This window comes from Chiroxiphia lanceolata, chromosome 1 (assembly GCF_009829145.1).
Source record: "Chiroxiphia lanceolata isolate bChiLan1 chromosome 1, bChiLan1.pri, whole genome shotgun sequence".
NCBI classification, from domain to species: Eukaryota; Metazoa; Chordata; class Aves; order Passeriformes; family Pipridae; genus Chiroxiphia; species Chiroxiphia lanceolata.
In genome coordinates, this window is record NC_045637.1 from 14,423,126 (window position 1) to 14,445,113 (window position 21,988).

Consider the following 21,988-nt stretch of genomic DNA (forward strand, 5'->3'; position numbering starts at 1 on the left):
ACTGGGGGAAAAAAAAAAATTAAAAATTGCTTAGTTATTAAGACATCTCTTTCTATCTTGGAGAGATCCTATAAAAATTTCTCAGGTGACTTTTACTTCCCTGAATACTTCTTGTAGACTGTCCAGTTATCTAGGAGACTGAGGGGAAATGAGCACATTGAGATCAACTTAACGCTCTTCAGCCTCTGAAGCTTATAGGTTAAGCAAAAAATATGAGTCCAAAAATATGAGTTAAAAAACATAGTCAATCCTGGTATAGCTAAAACAAAGCCCCACAGTCTTTGGGCCTGTCCAGCTTCTTCATACCTTGACCCAACAAATTTACACCCATAGGGCCACCTCTGTTATTTGCAGCGTATTATTTTCTTTCATAAGTTTAATTAAAATTATTTGTCAGTAACTTCTGTGACTAAACCTTTGTGATAATTCAAACCTTGCAGGCCAAACATATGAAAATGATCGTTTCAGTAAGGTCTCAATAAGTTTGATTAAAACCTGATACAGTCGAACTTTTTGAGCAGTTTGGTCAGGAGCTGAGTTGGAGAATACTCTGTACTTCTCCCGGAAAGCTGTCATTCCAGTATATGAAAAAGTGGATCATCTCTCTTGGGGATAAAAAAAAAGAAAAAGAAAGGTAAGTTTCAGCATGACATATTATGTAACAGTTTTGCCACATTATCTAGTGATCTTACGTTAAAAATAAGCACTTTAAAAATAATTCATGGAATGAGATTGAAACACAAGAGCTGATAGATCCAGTGTTATGAGGAGGGCTGAAAGGAGCAGGTCTCTCTGCAGCTACTTCACCTCATTTCAATTAGGAAGTAAATATTAAAACCACCTGAGTAGGTAATTAAAACGTATGCAGTATTTTAAAATGCTTGGGGTGTCCTTATTCTGATATTTCTACAGACAAAATGGATTACACCAAAAGAAAAAAAAAAGAAAGAAAATAAGGAAAATAATTGTCAAAATGTGCTTTAATGAATGCTGTGGGATTTTTGTTTTCCATATGATTGCCATTGTTTATCAGTACTTCAGCTCAATTCAACTGCAGAGGAGGAGATAAAATGTTGGTACACTTAATTGTCAGAAACCTTTTTCTTTCACTTCCACAGGCATATACTTTTGGTCTACAACTCACTAAATCTGGGTGTGGCAGTTTCTCTGAATATTTGGTGTGGGTTTGTGATAACTGCAGTACAGAATTTAATTAAGAGGCATAAACTCTACAAATATGTTCAAAATTTCTACAGATCTTCCATTCTTCATTGGCTTTCCTTGACTTTTCCATCAATTTCTCTTGATCCCTACTTTTTGCAAGGTCTACAGTTATGATGGTAAAATTCAGAAATAATTCTTTCGCTATCTGTTCTGTATTCCATCTCTTACTTTCATCTTGAAGTAATTTTGTGCAGCTGTTATGCCTAAATTTTGGTTGTATGTCTTACATGATTTTTGTTCCTACAGTAGGCAAAATCAATATTTTATTATATCCATGAGATACATCGTTAGGATTGCAGTTATCCTATTAAGTAAACTTCAGCTTTGCCTTTAACATACAATATATACAGTAATATTTGTGCTATTAAGTAGCTCTCTGTATCAGAAAACAACAGTTTCAGGCTTTATTTTAAGTCTGCCTGTACCTGCAGGATCATGCCTACCACGGGATCATGCCGATGTGGTTCTGTTAGGTTTGTGTAGGGAAACACTTTTGACAATAAAGATACCATTTTGTCAGTGTGTTAATGAGAGAAGGAACAGTTTCTGTTGCTGAAAATGCTGGATTAGAGTTCTGGGCTCAGCAGAAGGATTGGGTATCTACAGAAACGTTATTCAGCTACTCTATGTCACACATTAATCTTTCTTCAATAACAATAGTATATATTAATTTTTCCTGTTGTATTGATGTAAGATAGATATGAGCAATTAGAAGGAAGAGGCATAGGACTCACTGCATTATCAAAACTATCTCCTTCAGAAGGTAGGAGACAAATCTCTTTTAATATCATGGTTTTCTTATAGTTAAATTGAAAAAGAGCTGAGGAAAAAAAACACACCTGAAATTCATTATACATCTGAGATGTCACTACTTTCTGTATTAGGGTTTTGATCTTTGTCCTTTCATCTATGGGCAGATGTTGCTTTTCCTTGCATGAATGCAAGGCATATTTATGGTGTCTGTTTATGTATTTATTTAGCTGATTAATTGTTTTTAACAACTATTAATTACTCTGGTCCCTGTGTTTGCTTCTTAACAGTGTAAACAAAGCTCTGGAGCTTAATGGAATTCCTCAGGTGCTTAAAACCAAGCATTTTGCATTCATTTCAGGATCAAGTTCTTAGTCCTTTTACTTGTATCTTGATCTAATATAGCAATTTTTGACACTTGAACTCAGCTTCCTTCGCCAGAGAATTTGTGCAGAGTATATATGTGATGTGAGGATGTGTTTTTATTGCAGCAATAAATCCCTGAAAGAGGAGTTTGTAACGGAAACTCTGACTGCTCTTTAAATGACCGTGGAACCAGAAGGCTTGGCAACACTCAACAAAAACAAGGGCATATTTTAAAATTAGGCCTACCATTCTTACCTTTATAAGGACTAGAGAAAATTCATTGAAACCTTCAACCAGCAATGCTGACTGTATTGCAGAAACTTGATCCAAGACCTTAGATAAGTCTACATAGTATCAGACAGACAGGGGAACCCTGGACATGAAACAAAGTGCCACAGGAAGTGGCATTGTGATTCAGAAGACATTCTTCACCCTGAGTCACTCAGGCCTTGCTGGGGTGCTCTCCTGCAGGTAAATTCCACCACTGAGGCTCCAAGTACTGACCACTGCAGGCTGTAAAATATTGGATAACACTTGTCCCAAGAATAGCAGCATCTATTCTGGCTTTTGGCTATGTTACAGACTGGGTAATTACTTTAAAGTTCTGGTTGCTTTATTTGCCTATGGTTCTTTTTTCTATACTTCCTTCCCTTTGATCTATGTCATGCTGCTGGCACTGTTATAATTCTGTTGTGTTTCCAGGGGTTACTGGCTTTGTTTTATGCCCAAGAGGATCTGGCTAGATTTCATTGATTGCTGAGTTGCTGTTTCTGTCATACCTTTTTAGCTTGTGACACCATTGAAACAAAAGCTGAGCTGCCTTTCCTGTTTGGAAAGTGCCCAGCCTACTAGGATTCATATACAAGTAAGACTACTGCTAACCTGAGGAAGACTGAAATTTGTGCTATGCCAGTAAATAAAAACAGTCTTGACATAACATCACAGGCACAAAAAAGCACAAAGTACATAGGGAGAAGACTCCATTCCCACACAGCAGACATACTGAGCTTGAGTCAGTTATATTTTATTTCAGCCACATTAATTGTCAGCCACATGTATCTACATCAGGAACACTTAGCACATACTCTTCTCTTGAAGGTTATTTTTAAAATAAGGAAGTTCTTTCTTACAGTTATGCAATAATAAGCATTGCAAATAATGTTGAGGACCAAACTAGGTAATAGAAGCACAAATAAACTTAATTCTCCTGAAATTCAGTTGAATTGTTATCTAGAATGCCATAATAATAACTGATTTTATTTCTTTTCAGTGGGAACTACTTAATCAAATGCAAATATTAGAATGACTCTGAGGCTCAGAAACCACACACCAAATATCTGGTTTCAATAGATTTTTATGGTGGCTTATAATGGGAATGCTGATAGAACTTTAGCCGTTGCCTTGCTACCAAATGCAGCTATAATTCCAAATTAACATGCCTTATGTTATCTGCTAGCTCAGTTACTTGCTTTGCATTCATTACGATATGAGAAATGCTGGTCCCTTGGTCATTTTAGTAATTTTGATGTCTGCAAGTGGATGCTTTGCATTTTTCTTCTATTCAAAGCACATAGCAGAAAATACTCTTTTACTTATCTGTTAGAAACCGGATCTCAGTAAATACTGTGTTTTCACTTGATTCTGTTGATTTCAAAGAACTGAGAATACACAATGACTCACAAGACATGTTGGCACCTGGCAGAATCATGTTCTAGTCAATCTGTGTGGTGCTTCGTTGTTTCAGTTGGTAAAGGGTCATGCAGATATTGCATTTTATTGTATTATACATTCCAATCCAAGTGTTTTTGCAAACCTTGAAATTTGTTTTAAGTTCCAGATCCAAGTGTTTTTGAAGAATTAGTGTAAAAATCCTTCAAGGTACTACATTTCTTGACTTTTAAAATGAAAATATGCTAACTGTAAATTTCATAAAATTGTGGTGAAGGAAAATGAAGCAGTGTTATTAAGGTTGCAACTCAGAGCAGGTTCAAAATCTTTATGAGTCTTAGTGGACCTTTTAATACACATGCTGCCGAGCTAGAGGTCTATTTCTAAGCCCCAAACACAAGGCATTTAATGTAAAAACTAAAAGAAACCCAGCTGATATTGCCATAATCAGCAATTATTTTACTCAGTTGTTAAGTAAGGCACCAGCCTACCTGCCCTTGGCTTTCTCCAGAATTTCCACTAAAGACAACAGCCTATTTAAACACTCAGCAAGTATATCCTCTTGCTTTATTTCCTTGGTTATTTTTGAATATTAACAGCCTTCTTATGCATGTACCTATATACTTATACGTGTCCTTTTAATACCTTAATCTGAACTGGTTTTATAGCGTCCTTTGGCAACTATTGAACAGCTATCTAGTTGCTCGTTTTGTGCAAAGATTACAAAGGAAGCAGATGAAAGTAGATCTAAAGGCAAGAACTTGAGAAAAGCCTTAAGAATATATTAAGAAATGCAGAATTTTAAAATGAAACCTGAGTTTCAGGTGTATCTTTTTTGGAGGTGTGACTTACCCTCATTACAGAGCTGATTTCAGTTATTCTTTTAGAGTTGACTTTAAACCCAAATCTATATATCTCTACATTATACATGATGGTGCTTTTAACTTGAGATATTGATCTGCCAGAGAGGTTAATCTAAGCTTCAGCTAACACAATTCTTCAGTTATTAACAGGATACGAGCTGCCTCCTCTTCTTTGCTCTTAGTCTTTAAATGCCTGTCCAAAACTTCCCTCTTGCACTAAAAGGGTCTGGAGGTTACCTCTCAATTCACACAGCAGCATTTCAGACCCATATTTCAGCTATTCAGAGACTGAGGACAAATGCTGTCCGAAGAAGGGCGACATGTCCAGAGAAGAGCAATGGAGCTGGTGAAGGGTCTGGAGCACAAGTCTTATGAGGAGCAGCTGGGAGAGCTGGGGTTGTTTAGTCTGGAGAAAAGGAGGCTCAGGGGGACATTTTTGCTCTACAACTTCCGGAGAGGAGGTTGTAGTGAGGTATAGTTATAGAGGTATAGTGGGTATACGTCTCCCAAGTAATAAGTGACAGGAAAGAGGAAATGTCGTCAAGTTGCACTGGTGGGGGGGTTAGATTGGATATTAGGAAAAATTTCTTTGTTGAAAGGGTGGTCAGGCATTTGAATAGGCTGCCCAAGGAAATGGTGAAATTACCATCCCTGGAAGTGTTCACATGGTGTGTTGGTGTGGCACTTGGGGGCATGGTTTAGCAGTGAACACAGTGGTGCTGGATTAATGGTTGGGGTCGATGATCTTAGAGGTCATTTCCAACCTTAGTGATTCTGTGATTCTACTGCAGCTCCAAAAGGCTTTACACCACACACAAGTGACTCCTGTCCAAACTAAGTAGTTTAGGTGTCACTTCGCAGTATGGCCACCTCCACTAGCAGGAGGCTAAATTGAACTTAGGTAACAGAACACTAAAGTAAGTTGTTCTCTTGTATTCTTCAAAGTGTTACTGAAAGTCAGTTTGACTTACGTCCTTCCGTGCTTTTAAACACCTATAAGAAACAGACCTCAACTCATTTTCTGCATTCATTTGTGCTTGATAAAAATTCAATATTTTTCAAAAGCAACCTCCAAGTGAAGAAGGGACAGAGGAAAGTATGTATGCCAGGGCCTCATCTACAGGTTGCATATTAAACAGTTTCTAAATGAAAAAGTTGTTTGCTGTGCTATAAAATAAAGTCATCTTTCTGCAGACCTACAGCCCACCGGAACAAGGGGACAGGATGGAGTGTGCCTTTTCCAGTATTCCCCACCCACTGACCCAGAGCATGAAACCCACAGAGTTCTTGGAACTGCAAACAGTGTTTGAATTCAGACTAAAACTGGAAAACAGAAACTGGCCTTTTTTTTTTTTTGAGTCACATCAGTCAATGCTATTTACAAAATCGGTTTATGGAGACCACAGGTGGACACTCTGACTCATTACACATGAATACTAAATATATCCAAGACAATCTTGGAAAATCCCATAAAGAAAGAGGGAATAGCCGTCTGATTTTTATATTTATAACGTCGGGTTTTGGATGCCAGTAATGGAAATGACATTGTTTTCACAAAAAGCAGGTGAGGGACAGTAAGGGACTGAATGATTGCCAGGCTACATGTGGCTGGAAGGAGAAGGCAGCTCTAAGCTAGACATGGGGATGGGTTTGTCATGCTGCCGTAGGTTGCCGTTTGCATTTGTGGCAGGCTGTGGTGAGGTTAGCAATGCATTCCACAATTGTCAGGAGTTAAGCAAATGTTACGTCCATCCACCAGGGTGAAAAGCACACCTGCCCAGGAAGCCAGTGTAAAATTCGGTACTGTCTCAGCCCTACGTCAGTGCTACATGGAGAATCTGAGTAGTACTTACGGCCTCATATCCTGCCGCATATTTTAGTCTCTCTGATCTTGAAAACCAGAGAGGTCCAAGGTCTGTAATATATACAGGAAAACAGGTAATGGATCCCTTTATGTTGTCATCACTGAATTCTGTTTTGATGGATGTTTCAGTGCCAAGGCTTCTCTTATTCTCACTGCTGAAGGAGAGCTGTTGCTGGACACCCTGCAGTCCCTCACTGAGCCGTGAGAAACTTAACATTGTAAAACTGAAACAAGCTGCAGCAGTTGTAGCATGAAAGCTTACTTTATATGTAAGCTGAGAAACAACAGCTTCTGTTAAGAGGAGCTAACTTAGGAATAAATCAGTGATTCTAACCTATAACCTTTCCTGAATGACCAGTAAAGTAAATAAACTCGATGCCAGAAGGAAATTTTTTTACTTATAGATCACCCAAACCTGTAAGCTATTTCCCAAGCCAAATTTTGTCAAGGTAGTGCAGAACAGTTTCTCACTATTCCCCTCTTGGAAACATCCCTAAGACTAGAAAGAACTTCTCTGTCCCTGCTTTCTTGCTGGAAATCTTAATATGTGCATGTCTGTGAGCATAAACACAGTGAGAAACTTGATGCAAAGTCAAATGAAGTAGTCACAGTTGTTCTGGTCAAATCTGTACAGCAGACATGGTATCACTTTTTTGGGAAGGCAGTTTGTATCAAGTGGTTCATTAGCTGAGCCAATGTAATGGGAATTTATTTGTGGACTTAAGATCTGCTAATTTAGCTTGGCTTGCTGATTCTTTAGCAAAATAGACACAACTTCAGAAAAGTCACTCTTCTGGTAACCTGAATGACTAAAGTTCCGGAGCTGGAGGTGGAAATACCCAACTAACCTATCTGCTTGGCTCACTGCAGTCAGTCTCTAATGAGCTCTCCATTTATTCTGTGTGTCTCTGTAATGCTTCTGTCAGCCTGCAGCTAAAGTGCTTCTAACGGCAATTTTTGTTTCTTCACTACTTTCAAAGGAGTTGATTCTTCAGCGTATTGTGCTCGTTTTCATCCATTCAACTTTAATACTATCTACTGCAGTAGACTTAAACCAAAATGAAATATTTTTTGAAACGTTCAGGATGTTGTTGTTGTTGTCTGTTGAATTTAACTCCTTACCAGTGCAGAAGACACAAACAACACAGCAGAAATGGAAAAGTTTATTGCAAAACCAGAGGAATGGCAAAGTAGTATCCCTTTTTTTTTTTCCCCTGGAAGAATGAGCTTCTTTGTTTCAACCTTAGGTCCAGAAATTTTTACAAACTCCCTGTCTGCAAATCTTGGTTCTGCGTTGATCGTCATAGTCATATGAAATTATTTAACAGATATCTTGTTGCCAAGGTCACATGAAATCATTTAATAAGAACTTGAAAGTGAAGTTGTAAGCTCATCTCTCATTGAAACACTGTTTTGGCTTAAAAGAACCTGCTGAGTTGTAAGAATGAGCAGGACTGGGCATTTTCCCAGTAATAAGATGGCAATAACAGGAAAGAATGCTTGGCTATGTTATATGGTAAGTGAACAATGCATCCATGAATTGTATATATTTATATTCTTAAACATTTCATGGTGACTTAGTTCTGTGGCTTGTTTGAAATTACCCAGTGCAGGAAAATCACGTAGGTGGTCTGCAACCATCACTAAGACTTTTATAAGTACCCCCAACAAAAGTAAAGGGAAATGTAAGTCTTTTTGTGGGGAGGAGATGGAAAGGAAACTGTTTGGGGGCAAAGAGTAATTTTATGAGCCTAACTATGTTTCATTTAAAGCTTTGTAATGGCTCTTCATTTCCACTCAGTGCACATTTTGGTCTCTCTTACAAAGAAGTAGCACTCCCAGAAGATTTGCTCTCTTTCATGAAGTAAAAGGTCAAAAGACAAAAAAAGTTAGTGTTTTCATACTGAATAGTTTAAAGCTAATCCCTACTTCAGAAGCAGAGCTCTTTCACTGCTGAGCTACCAACTATAGGTCTCCTCATTGCTGTCTCTCTGGACTCATGGATCTCAAATTCAAATTACAGTGTCCTGATCTCAACAAGAATGAATACTGTACTACTCACTCAGAGTGCCATTAACCTCATGGTTAGGCTCTCTCCTGTGAAGCAAGACCCATGGCCTTGGGCTCTGTCACCCTAAAAGGTCCATATGCCAGCTCTCCTACTTGAGCAAGTACCATAACCTCAGGGTTACTGTGCAGGTCGCCTCTTCCCACCATCTTTAAATGAAGGTGGCTGTGGCTGCAGGTGTCAGTGCACTCCCCTTGTGTTGTGAGCACACTCAGTGAATCAAGCAGTTTATGGCTGCAGTTTCCTTTTGTATGAATCCCAAACAGCTCTGGGCAGGAGAATGGCTTCTAAATACTGAGCTCTGGCAAGGTAACAGTTCTTGTGAGCAGAAGTAACAACTGGAGGTGCTCATCCAGCCACAGGTATGGATTAAATGCAGTTTTCCTCATCATTTAATTGCATTTTAGGATTTTAATTGCTACTAAAACAGAAAACTATTTACAAGACTTGTGAGGACCAGAGTTCATCTAAGTGAGTAAGAATGTTCTGTATTTTAATGAAAAAGGGAGGAGATCTTTCAAGAAAAAATCAAACCTGTTCTTGTCTTAAAGGCAATTGCTCTTTGACTGCTCTGGCTGCTCTGCATCCTTCAAAGGAGACCACACTGTGTCAGCTAAATGATTGAAAAAATAGATTTTTTTACCAGACAGTGTAGAGTCGGACTCTCCAAAGAGTTTTAAACAAAGTTGAGACACCACAAAACTTCAATTCAGTATGAATTATTCTTTGTACTGCTTCCTCTAAGGAAAAACACATAAAGTATTTCCTGTGCTGAACACAAAAAATTCTTCCCACTTTTGCTGCAAGGGATTTGTGTTTCATTCAAAGGCTTTACTTTTTAAACCAAAAATTTTCCTGCTAGACACTGTGTATGTGTTTGCTGTGTTTGCATGAGGGAGCAGCTCCTGCTCAGGCTGGAATGACACCCTCCTTTTTCCCTTGTCTCTACTTCGATGACTGGTCTCAACCCATGAATCAGGAAAAAGACATACTACCAAAAGGCAAAGAGAGTGTGTACGTAACTCATGAACACTAAATTCCAGAAATTCCCTCAGCTTAAAGCCAAGTTCCAGTGGTAATGACAAGAAACTAGCACAGCCAAAGGCAGCACCTAAGGACCAGGAAATGAACTGATCAGATCTCTTGTCCCCTATTGACCCTCTAAGGCAGCTATTAAATATTGTCAGGCGGAAATTCCCAGGGACAAGGCCTGATTCACTATTTCCCAGAGTATACTGCTGTCTCATAAGTGGAATATAATAGCATAATGCTGTTTGTTCTCACACAACCTACTGAACACTAGCTTCTTGAGCATACTGAACAGAGTTATTTACTCAGCTTATCGATTACACTGGAGAAATGCAATACCTCTTCTTTAATCTAATGCAAAGCAGTGGGTTTATATGTTTGCACGTGCTGTAGTCAGCAATGATTAGCGGCTTACATATCTCAGCAGTTTCTTTTTTCTTCCTTAAATTTTAAATAAAATGCAATGGAGTTTCAGTACTCTAATCTGTGTTCTTTCCTTTTACTCACCTCATTTCTCAGATCTCGTTCACAAGCTTCCCTTCTTCTGTCACCAGAAAAATTATGTCAGTATTCCACAGCACCTGATGCATCCTCTTGCCATTTTATCCAAAGAACAGAGAAAACATACATAAAGTACTAACCGAAGTGTGTTGGGCCTGGAAACAACATAGTTTGCAAAACATATTGTCTTTATTTTAAGTTACAAGAATTGTCTCAAAGTTAAAAACCTGGGTGTGTGCAATGATCTCACACACCAGATGTTGCCTCTAACATACAAATATTGAAGGAAGTTTGGCAATGTGTTGTTTTTTCTGACTATTGGAAAGAGAAGAATCATTTAAAAGTCTGAATTTAAGACCTCATTAGGGTTTTCCTGTAAGGGAGGTATTATAGAGAACATGGAGAACACCAGGAAAGCTGAAAATTTGAATCTGAGATACTATCTGCACTGACTAAAAAAAACAAACAGGGAAAAAACAAACCTCTTAAAATAGAGTGGAATGCATGTTTGTGTTTATTTATCTCTTCAGTTCCATAGTTCCATGGAATGCAGTTCTAAGTAGCTGATTCACAATTAAGAGAGTCTTCAACTGAAATGATTGAAGGTCCATTCAGTTTCTTTACTGGAAAACCCTGTCATCCATCAAAAGTTTGCCCACGAAAGGGAAACAATGTTGCAGTTCCAGTGTGAATTCCACTGTTTAATGAATTTAAATCCCCACCAGTTACTGGGAAAGTTTAACCTTGGGATACTTTGTTCAGTATTTTCTAGTAGATAATGAATACCTGAAGAGAAACATTTGATACTATGCAGTCTCAACAACTTTAATAGCAAATTCACTGTGGTGTGATATACCTGTGGTGAATGTAGGAAACCAGAAAAAAGGGGCCACAATTACCCATCCACTTCGTAGTTGTGGCCATTGGTAAGAACTTGCAATGGCTACAGAAATACTGCCAACCATTCTTGGAAGAAACACCAAGACAGAGGGCAATTAATACAGCTTGTTTATTTTCTGGCAGCCTGCAATACATATTGGGCCACTGAGGGAGAGCCAGAGGCTGCTTTAATCTTCAAGAATTAGCAATAACATGCTGTGTCAGAATTTTAGAGATTGGACTCAATCCACGTTAGCTTTACTGCTCTTACAAAACATTGAGACTGCATGGATGCTAGTATTTTCCTGTACATTCGTAAATGCCACTCAGATTCTGACATTGACCATCTTATTTATTTCAATTTATTTTATTTCATTATTTCATATTTTATTGTTTCCCTCACAGAGTTATTTACCCTCTGCTCAAGTCTGCCCCCTGAATTTCCTATGACTGAAGAACACGTTTCCTTCTATCTTCTGCCTCTGACTGGAAGAAACAGCCCCAAAAGATCAAGAAACAGATGGACTGTTCTTGGTGATTCTCTCACAAATGAAGGTCTAGTTGCCAGTGGCTTTAGTTTCATTGGAAGAGGCAGCTGCTATGATACAGCAAAGTGGGAAGATTAAACGATTTGGGGCCAGTGAGTTCACCCAGGAGAGAAGGGGTGGAGAAGACAGTGTCTAGGCACAGTGAGTCACTTGTGTTGGGAGAGCAAGAGCCTGGACAAGGTAGGTGCAGACTAACACAGAAATGACTAAAACAAATGGTCCTTGAAACATGATTTGGAGCAGAGCCTACAGCATGTCTGCAGCACACATGAGATAAATCCTAGAAATGGTTGGAAGGGATGTCAGACTGGAACAAAAGCTGAATCTTACTTTAAAGTGCCCAAAATGGATCAAAAGGCCCACTAGAAAAATTCACTGAGTACTAAGAATGACTGATGCTACATGACTTCTGGGAAACGTAGTATCTGATAGTGCCCATGGGACATGCCCATGCAGAGGACATGCCTTGCTTAGATAAAAGTACTGTGATGTATGTAAGAGCCTCAGCCATCCTTGAATGTGCTTTCTGATTCACAAGAAGGGAATAGTGTAGCCAAGCAAAAGCTTGTTGTTCCAGATGTGCATCTGGGTTTCCCTCAGCCTCTCACAGCCTCCCCTGAACAAAGCGTCCATTAGAACATGCTCCCCTGCCATTGTGAAGCTGATCTTAGGATTTAAGCACATTAATTTTATGGCAATAAGAGCCCACAAGTGTATTTCCTTGTGCTTCCTCACCTGATCAGCATGAATACCTCTCCTGCTTTCTTGTACAGAATAGATCCCACACTCAGTCCTGCATTTTAAGTTCCTTGAAAATCTGAACTTTGCTACTTCCCCCATACCTAATCAAGTATTTCAAACCTGTTCTGCTCCTACTTGCTTATTCTTAGAACTGGTAGGTAAGGACCATCATGGAGTCAGGAAAAGAAGCTCTACTAGGAGATATATTTTTTTTAATCTGTTTCCCTAAAAAGGCCTCCAGTCAGTTTTAGGAGAAAGGGATTTTCTGTGTGTAAACCTTCTTCCTGGTGTTACTGGCAAAAACAAGGGACAGGTTTAAATAGCTCCTGGGTGGATCTTCTTTTGCAACCAACATCCCCAGCTCAAGCTTTCCTGCAGACTGTGTGTCCTCCTGATGTGCCCCCAATACACAACACATCTTTGCCACCAAGTCCAAGAATTTATAGGAGACTGCTGGAACTGCATTCAGAGGAAAAGGCACAGAGGCTTAGTGGTAGAAAACAGCAATATGACTATACAAAAGATAAATAAAAAACTCTTACCTGGTAGTTCTGCCAAGAGTTTGTTAATTTGGTTTCCTGTCTGCTGGTGTAAACACCCAATAGCAAATGTCCCCTAACCACAGAGCTTCATCCCTCCGCCTCTGCTAACCCTCTCTCCCGATGTGGTGGCACTGAGTTTAACAGGCCTAAAGTCTCCAGGTGTACTTGAAAAGCCTGTCCCTAAACCTGGTTCTTTCGTGAGACTTTCATAACTATTACAGCTCTTGTGATTTCAGTGTCAGTTGATGGAGAGAAGAAGTTGAAGAGTTTATTCAGGACAGCAGCTGTTCCCTAGAAAGGACCCTGAGAAACCACTGGAGACCTTCTGCTGTCTCCAGATAGAATTAACTGTAGCTGACAAAGGTTTTTGTAACCTCTTCTTATACAACCCTAGTGACACTGAAGACATAACTTCTTCACACAGCCTCTTCCAGTATTTAGTTGTCTTCCAAGCTGAAAGTATTTGTCCAGGGTTCAGCCTACAGCTCTCTTGCTGTTTTTTAACTTGATTTCTTCCTCTTCTGTGCTCAGTGTGGGTATACAATGGCTAATTTTGCTGCTGCTGTTTTAAAAGTCTTGTCCCTTTCTTCAGACTAAGTCACCCCAGTTCTTTCCATTTTTGTTTTGCATAATCTTCATTCCTCCCGCTTTCATTTGTCCATTTGCTTTCTGGTTTAGGGTAGATAAATAGCTATAAAAATGCTCAAAATGACCCTTGGGGGATTCTAAATAAAACCCTTGTAATCTCTGTAGTCATCAGCTCCTTTATTCATACTAATAAGGCAGGATGAAGTATGGGTAAAAAAACAACCCCAAGGCACAGCTAATACAAAGCAAGTATAAAGCAAAAGGTAAGTCTCTGTTTTGTAGCTCTGGAGCTGTTTTAGCTGTACAGCTATTACAGTAAACAGATTTCCACAGAGAGATGCAGCAATTCTGAAATACAGTAAGAGCACCTGAATCAGAAAGAATTTCTTTGTGGAAAGGGTTGTTAAGCATTGGAATGAACTGCCCAGGGGGGTTGTGAACTCACCATCCCTGGAGATGTTCAGGAAATGAGTGGATGTGGCACTTAGTGCTATGGTTTAGTTGACAAGGTGGTGATCAGTCAAAGGTTGAACTCAATGATCTTGGCGGTCTTTTCCACCCTAAATGATTCTGTAATTCTGTGGTTCTCTCTGGCACTTGGCCATGCTCAAGAGTGAGGGAAAACTGGGGCTCAGTGGGCCCAAAGATGACTACTATTAAATGCCATTCTTCATTCCTCTTATCTCAGAGCTGTGGTGGATGGCTCTATGGCATGTACCCATCAGGGATAGCTCTGTGTCCTCAGAGCAACAGACCCAAAACTTTATTGGCCCATGACAATACTGACTGAAAATACATTCTGGAGCAACATCATTTATTCTCCTTATCAGCTTGAGTTATGGTATTAGCAGTCATGCCTGGCTACACATAACACTGGAAGTTGGAGTCTACAATATTGTCCATAAGCCACTTCTCCAAAGCTTCAGGCTACAGAGCTTACACATTGTTTTCTAGGCTTGCACATTCTTCTGAAACTGTTTTCTGTAATGTTAGGTTTGGACACTGGCATAAATATACGTATTTGGCAAGGTATGTTTATGGTTAAGATTCTGAAGATGCATGATGTAAAGAATTGAATGCTTTCCAATCCCATATATGTAAAATGTGCCATGCTTTATTTAGCATAGCTGTGGACAGGAAGAAAGAAGATTTACCAGCAGACTAGTGAATCAAAATGCCAGGGTAGTTTTTGACGAACATTATTTAACTTGCATCATTGCTTTTATGCATTTTCAAAGTAGTATAAGAAATGCAAACTGATAGTATTTCAGTGTAACCTTCCATTAGGGAAACATTTACCATTTCAGCCCAGAGTACGTGGGTAACAGGATAGCCTTGTAAGCAAGATGTGTATCTGAATAAGTCATAAGCCTCTTACACCAGCATACAAATCAGAGAGGATGCAAATCTGTGAAGATTTCCCTTTGGATCTGTGAATTTTCTACAAGTGCATCTCTTTCTGTTTGCCACCATCAGATCTCAGTGGAATGGAAATTTGAGGTTTGTGATAGTCCCTAAAGTGGGCCTCATCTGGTAAATTTCCCAGACACTTACTCCACTTGAGTCTTTTGAGAGGAATTAAAGAGGTATGCTAGCTTAGCCTGTCTGAATCTTCTTGTGTAGACATGTACCAAGCAGATATTTACCCTCTTTTGGTCTATACAACAATATTAATTGTCATAAGCTTTTCTTGTCCTGGGTTTTGGTTTGTTTGTTCGTTTGTTTGTTTCTTCTGATGCAATTGCCTTGGGAAGGGACAGAGGGACATGTTCTTTTGGATATGATTCTCTGTGTGAGCTCTTGAAGACCAGAAAGCTCTTACAGAGAAATAGAGGAGTAAAAAAATATATACAGCATATTTTTATTCTACCTTTATTCTGACATTTTAAAATTGCTTAGCATGACATGCAACATTGGCACAAGCCTGGACTTTCACGTTCTCCAGGACACTCAAGAGAAGTAAAATCCAGTATGTGCACAGAAGGATGTATCTGGTTGACTGTGATAGACATGAGAGGTTTTCATCCCAGAGACCAACTGGAAACCAGAATTACTCTGCTACCATTCAGCCTATTAGTGTTATAACCTGACCCAAAATAAAGTAATTTGAAATGTATTTCACGTTTGGTATCCAAGTCATTTTTTAGCTTTAGTATGGCCAAACCAAAATATCCCAGTCCAATTCTGAGAAAATGGGTAAGCCGTATAATTTCCAGTGTGTTAAGTGTGAAGTTCCCCTTTCGGTGCAATAACTTCAGGAGTTTACCATCCTATATGGGAATAGAAGCTTATTTTACATTGTATTGTCATGACTACACCCAAAACTATTAAAAAATAGCATTGTGGAGACAAAGCCATTATGTTTTTTTTAGAAAGTCTCCATTAAAAAAATCCTTTGAGTAACAACTGTTTGGATGATCCATCTGTAAAATTAAGATGTCAATAAGGCTACAAAATGATGACTGAAAGACAGATGTCTTTCAGTGAGAAGTGAAGGGAAAACATGCAAACACTTAAGAATGACAGAGATTTAACCTTCACAATGTGCCAAAGGAGAGAAATTATCTTTCTAAAAATTTTCACACTGTCTTGGAGGATTTTATTATAACGGAATATAACTTACTGGCAGTAACTAGGTGAAATTTGTGTTATGCAGGACACAAGGCTACATGACCTAATGGTCTGTTCTGGCCTACAGTTTGTTTAAATATGACTAATTATTTTATGCAATTTTTTTCCAGTTTAACATAGTTTAGCGGTTAGTCAAGATGGAATTTAGTTATTTCTAGTAAGCAAGTGATAGATAAATGTGGGTAATGTTTACTTGAAGATTTCAATGGTCTACATATCTTCATGTGGTTTCTTTCATGGTTTTGCACATGAAGGACTTCACAGAATGTGAGACATGACTGAGCTCTTGGTCTGAGGTTATGCAGTATTATATCCAGTTCTTACAAAAAAATACAAAGCTGCTCTGAGTAGCCTGCAGGAGTACTTTTCCAGGGAGATCATCACATGGGGTCTTCTTGTTTAATGCTATGTTTTTCATTGTGGAATGTCAATTGGTCATGAAGACAGAAAAAGGTCATTATCAACTGGCAGAGAATGTGCATGGAGAGCATAGAAGATCAACAGCAGCTCTGATCTTGGGGTTAGTTCAGTAGCTGCCCTGGGCCTTGCATGCACTGGATATGCTGGGAATGCTGGATATGTTCCATACTGCTCAACAGCTACCAAGGATGTGTAGGAAGCTTGATTTGCTCTCGGTCAGTTTGTACCTATTTCTGTTCCTTTATGCATGGTCAGGAGATTACTCATTTTGAGGAGAAAAACGTTCCAGGAATTTGGAACTGACATGCACTTAAACTAGAAAAGTTCTTTCTGTACCTCCTGCTCAGTGGCACTCAGGACTTGTCCAGGAGGGGAAATATGTTGTGTAGAACAGTTCATCTGAAGAATGGATGAGCTTACAAAGCTGTTTGGAAAACAGAGACACTAAACTTGCGTCTTGCATCACACTTTCCCCTCATGCTTCATTACTTCCATGTCTGACATTAATGGGCTATGTTTTCAGTGTTTTTATCACATTTACTGTGGCAGGAGTGGTACCTGTTACAAGTATGGCTTTCAGTGGAATATATAAAAGAGATCAGCATATAGCAGCCTAAAAATATTCTTTTTGTATTTTTAGTATATTATGAGATCATATTCATCCATAAAACCATGAGAGGGCAACATTCTCTCTATCGTTCATATTCTCTTTCTGGTGGAAAATAAAAAGATACTTTCTTTAACATTCATCTCATAAACCACAGAGAAGTGTTATATATAATTCAGAGCTTGGTTCAATATTCTTTGTAATCAATATGAATGTTTCCCTTGACTTAAACAGGTGTTGGACTGAGGCTTCAGTTGTTCAAAATGACATCAGAAAGGATTGTCTACATACTTTAAATCAGAAGATACCAAAAATAAGCAGTCAGGAAATTATTTTGGTGGCGGTTAACCATTGGAACAAAATACCAAGAATACTGGTGTATTCTCCACTTCTTTGTGTCTTTGAATTCAGACTCAGTGTCCCTTTGGAAAAAGTGGGCAAAAGCTGCTGGTTTCAATACTGAGGTAACAGAGTAATATTTTGTGAACTGCATGGCATAGAAGAGAAGCTGATGCTCTGTGTACAAAGACAGAATAATCCCCACGTATTTTAATGCTGTCTGTAATTATTCAGTGAAACCTTAATGTTTCAGTGAGGGATCTTGCAATCAAAATGGATGAGGAGCAATGGTCATAAACTAAAACACAAGAATTTCCACCTCAACGCGAGGGAGAACTTCTTAACCTTGAGGGTGGCAGAGCACTGGAACAGGCTGCCCAGGCAGGTCATGGAGTCTCCCTCTCTGGAGACATTCAAAATCCACCTGGATGAGTTGCTGTGTCACCTGCTCTAGGTAACCCTGCCTTGGCAGAATTGGACTAGGTGATCTACAGAGGTCCCTTCCAACCCTAACTATTCCAAGATTCTGTGATTTCCCCAAGCAGGGGTGAGACTAGATGACCTTTAAAGGTCCTTTCCAACACAAACTATGATCCTGTGATTTTCTGTAAGTCAGCTCAGAGCATTTGCGTCATCTGTACTGCACAAGCAGTCAGGTTTGCTAAGCAAAATGATCTCCTCAACTCTGGAATCCATTAATGTGGCCAATACAATTAATCTAGCCAACAGTTTCAGTGCAAAATGTTACGGCTGTGATGTGATCCTTTGAGCAACATCAATACAATATTGTAGCAATAAGTGATGGGGGTTTTTAAAAGAATTAATTGTGCATTTTTTGCAAAAACAGAATAGCTTAAGATGGAGAGTGAGGTTTTGAAAAAGGGAAGCAGAATTATTTACTTCTAAATATTTTCTTCAAAAATAAGTTAGGTGACAAGAAGCTACAGATTTTTTAGTGCGATGACTATTTAGACATCTCCTGGTGCCAGTCCAATATAGAGTGGCAATTGCTAATTAGCATTCTTACTTGCAGTTTCAGCAGAGAGTAGAATTTAATGAATATGGAGACCAAGCTATCCTTTCTATACTGCTTGACATGATGACCCAACTCCAACCCCAGTGGGTTTATGATGAAATTGTATTTTCTTATTTGTTTACTTCATTGCCTGCTGTGAGAGAAATTCCTATATGTCTCTTACTCACTGTATTTCAGTCATTACAACACCCCTAAAATGATGCACAAAGTTTTCACTGTGAATACCCTTAGGAGGTACCACAAACTGTGGTTTCACAGAAAAGTCATTGGGCCAAATGCAACAGTAGGCAAATGTAAATGATTCACGAAGATTGCCCCAGGCAATCATCCAGTATGTGAGAAAGCAAAGGATGTCCACAAGGGTTGGCAGTAAATGAAACAAAAATGTTATTTGATCTATATCTACTTTCATATAGATGTTATTTGATCTGTATCTACTTGCATTTTCTTTCATTGATATGCATTACTTGAAAAGGTTTCCCATTTTTTCAGAGGGAAAGAAGCTGTGTCTATATGTGATTTTTAAATAGGACCAAAATAAAGAAAAATGTTGATTTTCTAGTTAAGTTCCGAAGACTACTAAAGGGTGTTAGCATTTAATAACTTGAAATATTTTCACATAGCTTCCATTAAAAAAATTAATGTGAAGGTATTATTAAATTTCCCATAACTTGCCACATAAAAATGAATTCAATAACAAGTGAGCTTTGCCAAGATGACTGTCTATTTTTTTAGAGAAATAATGTAGCTGTTCAGACTAGCCTACATTTTACGTGGGGTTTGAATTAGCACTTTTTCAATGGATCTCAAAAGCTTTTTTCTCTGCTATTCAACTCAATACTGAAGCTCCAGTTCAGGAAGGTACTTCACAGTGTGAGTAATCCTTTTCAAAGTAGTGGGCTGCTGACATGCTTGGAGTTGGACATGTACTTGCACACCTCAGGAACGAGGCCTTGGCGTAACAACTCTAGCTGGAGTATGGGGGACCCTCATATGGTTCGAGCCTCACCTTGTTGTGGTTGGAGTCATGCACTTCACTCGCAAGAGAAAAGCAACAGTACGTTTTATTGATATAGGACAGTGAAATAACAAAGTTCAATGGCAGACGTGAGAGTGGCTTAACGAGATTCATTGGCAAGGTATGTACTGCATAGAGCGGTGTCAGGAGACCCTGTCGTCAAGTCATGAGGTTCAGAAACGACCCCCTTGCATTCTAAACTCCTTCTCAGAGGGGAGTTTTAGCTGCAGCTGTATTCAGGCTCAGGCCCAGACTTTATCAACAGTTTATATCTAAAGGATCATATATGTACAAGCAATTCTTTTTATCCCTTTGCTAAGATTTCCAAGTTTCAGTGCTCCTATTCCCAATTCACCTACTGAATATCTGATGTGATAAGAATGCTCTTAACCTCGAGGACTAACCATGACAGGTGTCTCCCCACTCAAGGGGAGATCCTGGCATGGAACCATACCATGCAGTAGAGCTCAACAAGTCCTGGACTGTCTGCTAGCTATGGTGATAAGGTGATTGACTTACAGTCGTATTTGCATACCAGTCGTGTTTTGGTTGGCTCATGCTCAACTAGCCCTCAGCTGCTGAGCAAGATTTATAGCCCTTAACTATTCTGTTGTTTTCTGTCTCCCCAGAGTCTAACTGAAGACAGATGCAGCAATTCCAAGTGCCACTGGTGGGACATTTGCTTGAGCAGAGAAAGGGTGAGGGAGGAGCCCTCACACACCTGAGTTTTGATTTGATGTCTAAAATAGTGCCTGCCACTCTGCTCTTCATTGGTGTGGTGCCACTGCCTATGCTTTACCATATCTAAATCTTACTTATTCAGAAAACATTCAAGAGGTCACAGCCACTTTGGGAGTAATATAAAACATGGAAGTATGAAATGCAAACAGTCGAGGAAAGTGCATATGGTAGTAGCAGCAGGAAACATCATAGCTTTGTGCCTCCTCCTTTTTTGATAGAAGAAGAAGTAGGGTTGAGGAGGGAGGGGTGAAATGAAGGAAAGGTAGTGAGGCTACATGAAGACAGACAGAGATAATGGGAGGGAAAAAACCAGGTCTTCACTGTGGGGCAATGAGATTCCATTAAAGAGATCCTTGATCTGGATTCTGCTTTCTCTCCATCAGGTTGAATCAGCTCCTACAACCGGGTGGCAGGGAGAAGGGAAATGGAGAGATAATCATCACTGTCTGGCTTTTGCTGTTGCCAGAGTGGCTGATGAATCTCCTTTGCCCTTCTCATCTATGTCTCAATTTAATTTGCTTTTTTCTGTGCAGTGCTGTTGTGGAAGGCCATGGATTTTCACTCATTTTAATAGTCAGCTGATGTATTCAACAGGGAGCTTACTTTTCTAAATAAGCTAGAAATCAAAACACCAAGAAGCATATTGCAGTGAAATAAAATACAGACTCTAATTGATGCAGTAGTTTTGAATAAATCTTTCCATTGTCACAGTCCGCATGCTAAATGCCAAGACCTGTCAACACCACTTCTTGGTTACCTACCTAAGGTAATCATATAGCTCTTCTTACTGCAGAATCCAATTGCATCCCAGTTTGAGGTATTAATCTGTTAGCAATACCACTTTATGGGGTTTTACCCAAACAGAATAAAAAACACATGGCAAAAAATAAATTACAGGCTCCATTTTGCAAGATTGTCAGATCCCATCTCTTCTTGCAGAGCCAAAATAACTTGGAGACCAGTGTAGATGCTTTGCTGGGAGCGCATGGGTAAGGTGATGCCCCAGCAGAGAACTGAAGTCGGGTCTTTCAAGAGCCTTACACTGGGCCACTCTGTCCTTTTGTACAGAAATGGCCCAGGGGAAGTAAATTTTTGCAAACAACCCATGTGAGGTTTAGAGATAGTAAATTTGCTATCTTTATGGAATTGTGATGGTTTTCATCTCTTTGCAACTTCAAACTGTGCATGTGAGCTGGAACAGCAGCTGATTTGTCCTCAGATTTGCTTGGAAGAGAGGCTCTGGAAGAGAGGCATCCAATGCACATTTATGCTGAAATTTTACATCTGTCCCTCTGGGTATTTCCACTCGGAACATGTAAAGTCATTTTATAGGCAGAATAGGAGGAAAGATGAACCCCTAATTTATGAGAAATGTGAGGTGGAGGAAGCAGAAAAGGGAATGTCACTGATTGCAGTCTTCTGCTATTGCAGACCAGACATCACATGGTCCCTTTCACAAAATTAATGGTTTAGTGAAAAAAAAAAAAGTCCTAATACCAAACTAGCCCCAGACTGTGTCCTGTGCCCCTCTCTGACTTCAGCTGGCATCTCTGAGTTATATGTCA

The 21,988-nt window shown here is 39.2% G+C and overlaps 1 long non-coding RNA gene across 2 annotated transcripts; it reads left to right on the forward strand.

Moving 5' to 3' along the window:
* Window positions 1-456: 456 nt before the first annotated feature.
* Window positions 457-20,504, forward strand: LOC116793549. Of its 2 annotated transcripts, none has more exons than XR_004359523.1 (3): window positions 457-634; window positions 11,618-11,940; window positions 20,312-20,504. It is a non-coding gene; the product is annotated as an uncharacterized LOC116793549 (long non-coding RNA). The 2 variants fall into 2 exon arrangements; XR_004359525.1 differs by lacking the exon at window positions 20,312-20,504 and adding an exon at window positions 17,524-17,597.
* The last annotated feature ends 1,484 nt before the right edge of the window (window positions 20,505-21,988 follow it).